Source organism: Cricetulus griseus, chromosome 2 (genome assembly GCF_003668045.3).
Source record: "Cricetulus griseus strain 17A/GY chromosome 2, alternate assembly CriGri-PICRH-1.0, whole genome shotgun sequence".
Lineage (NCBI taxonomy): Eukaryota > Metazoa > Chordata > Mammalia > Rodentia > Cricetidae > Cricetulus > Cricetulus griseus.
This window is the reverse complement of record NC_048595.1, coordinates 411,743,551-411,746,747: the sequence shown is the minus strand read 5'-3', so window position 1 is coordinate 411,746,747 and position 3,197 is coordinate 411,743,551.

Sequence of the window (3,197 nt, the reverse complement as noted above, 5' to 3'; positions counted from 1 at the left end):
GTAAGTTAAGAGCCAAGTATTCTAGAGAGGGCAGAGCTGGGCTTTCCCATCTTCTGTGGCAGGATGGACACTGAGAGATTACAGCGTCCTGTGGCTTTCCTTCTCTCTACAACAGAGCCAGCAGATGAGGCCCCGATTCAACACTCTCTCCTGAGAAGTCTCCTTTGGAGGCCAAGTCTGAAAAATTCAGGAAACGGATTCTTTGTCTTGGAAGGAGGCTGGGCCTCTGCTGAGGAGAGCTGCATACCACATTCTGAATGGCCTTGCCTCTAAATCACCGATCTATTTTTCTTTCCATCTTGCCTTAGAATGACCTCCCTGGCTGAGGCTACTAGTCCTCCCTTGGTCAGAGTCCCTGACTAGATGAAGGATTCTTGCACCTTCTCTTCTCTGCATTTGTTCCTGATGTGCCCCAGAGATCCTGAAGTCAGACCGCAGGGCTTCTGCACCAACATGTGTCCTCAATATGCGATCCAAAGGCCTTTCAGCCCCTCCAGTGAAGAGTTTTGCAGAACAGGCGTTTGTATGGTTCCTTCTTGTTCTTAACTCCCTCCAAATTCATTGCACAGGGAGGAAATAGATGGGCTTCCCTGAGTCAGGCCTGCTCCTCCTTCTGCCTACTGCCACCAGCTTAGTCCAGGTGCCACAAGGGCCAATCCACCTGAATCTCCCTGTGGTCCTGTTCCCCACACTAGCCAGAATGATCTTCAAGAGTTCAATAAATTACCTCACTGCTTGGTTAAGTTTCTCTTCTCAGACAGTGGAAGCTCCACAGCCTGGTGTGGGGTGGAGGTGGGAGCTGTTTATATCTAAGATGGAGGAAGTGATTAAAGCAGGAGGGGAAGGGAAATGATGGAGACCCACCCCCCCCCCAACTGTCTTTGAGTAAAACCTGCTTTCGTGGCTCTCTTCTTTTTCTCTGTCCTTGGGTAGTCACACCTTCGCTTCACTAGCTGAGGAATGGCTACAGCAGAGCCTCCTAGAAACTGAGCTCCAGGTTTAGGGGCCCCCATACCCTCCAACTCTGTCATACTTCGAAGACATTTAACTTTCTTTTGTTGAGTGATCTGCCACGCACAATGTAGAAAATTTAGTAGCAACTCTGGCTTCTACCCACTAGATTCCAGGAACACCCAACCTCCAGTCGTAAACAATTAAATGTTGGCACTGGAAGATGGCTCAGCAGTTAAGAGTATTTGCAGCTCTTGCGGAGAAACTGGAGTTTGCTTCTCAGCACCCACAGTGGGGCTCACAAACACCTGTAGCTCCAGTTCCAGGGATATCCAACGCTCCTGACATCTGTGGACTCCTACATACATGTGATGCATGTAAATACACTCAGACACATACACAGACACAAAATTAAATATTTTTAAAGACATGCCATTAAAAATGTCTCCAGAAAACTGCCAAAGATGTCCTGAAGGACAAAGAAACTCTGGTGACGAACCATGGGTCTAATGGGACACTTAGCATCTTCAGGTGGCTTTCATGATTGGAAAGCTCTTAAGAGTCACACCTAAAGAAGAAAGTAACTTGGTAACAGGGCACATTCATTTGCTGTAAGGAACAGCACAGAATACCCAAAGGCCCAACGTGTGATCAGTCTAGCTTTAGCTCAGAAATAGACAAAAGATCTGCAGGATGAAGCTTGGAGATCACTGGAGAGTGCCAAAAGAGGAAGAAGGTAAATTAAATATGACTAGATAAAATAATTCATGCAACACTGACAGAATTTAATTACAGGTGACTATGGTCTACAAATGTGAATCAAAAAAGTGCCAAAGGCAAGCTGAGCAGCGATGGCTGAATGATGCTCTCAGTGAATGACTGGCTTGTAAACCAGGCTTGCTAGGAACGTGGTGAAAGAGCTTCATCTTGCAGTGGTCCTAATCGATAAGCAAGGCTGGGTAGGCAGTTGAGAAGCCGCTCACCTGATGGTATCATTGGCCCATGGCACTGGGCACCAGCACTTTATAAATCATCTTGACATCCATCCAAGCGCTAGAAAACCCAAACAGGTTTCGGATCTCGGGTCTGGAAGGATGTGACAAGTGCTCAGATAAACGGAGTAGAGAAAAACGAGAGGGATGAGAGAGAAGTGAAATATTCTCTTCCCACATGAAGCAAACTATGAAGACCGTATTGCAGTGGTGCAAATTTAGACACAGGGAAGGCGTCAGAACAGTTAAGCAAGTCAGTCCAGGAGAACTCGAAATGGAAAAATGATTACAGTACAGTGCTCTCCCGAGGAAAACAGGAAACACGCTGCAAAGCACAAAGCCTTTCTCGAGCAGACAATCCCATATGGAAGTGGAAACTTGAAAGGAGATACAGTGCTACAAACACACAGTAACCACATAACAGCCGCCTGATGCAGAGCAGACTCTGTGAATATGTCTTTGAAATTATCGGCGGCAACAGCTGAATAGGCCAGGCGCTGTGAAGGTTCCCACTCTGTGAAGAGAGGCTTTTAGAGAGAGCCGGGAGACCACGGACTTCGTGATTTCAGCAGCAGGGGAAGGCGTTTTGAAGCTCTAAACTACAGCTTGCTCGTAACAATCTCTAAGGAAGCTATGTTTAATTACAAAAAAAAAAATCGGCACCGGTTTTTTTTCAGTCGGGGAAACCATCCCGCAAACCTGTGAGGTTAAACTGCAAAGGAAAATGTTAATGGATGGAGGAGCCGAGCCAAATAATTTAAACACCTTCCTGGAAAGCATTTGACACCATTCTTCATAAAAGCCCTAATCGGCAAAAATACATTCTGGCATTTACAAGGCAAGCTATTTTAACTACAATGAGAGAAAGAATCCCACAAACCAGTTTTGAGATAGGCTATCATGCTACAGTCAATATTCAGGGCATGACAGGAAGAACACTGAGGCTCATTTGAAATACTGTGCACAGCTCTGATAAAGGACATAAATATGGAGAGGGTGGAGCAGGGCGCAGCCAAGTGATAAAGGGACTCGGAGGAGATGTACTTTACGTTAGCGCGTATCTTGCAAAATCAGCAACTGTGCTTCACTTGGTCAGCAAAGAAGGGAGTTTATGAGAGAAATTCATTGAGACGTTAAGAAAAAAAAATCTAAGGGGATTACAGATGATAATGCAACAGGGCAGCTTGGCTTCGACTGTAAGATCAGGGCCCACAGATTCCATTCTGGTGAAGGATAATTACAACAAAACAGTAA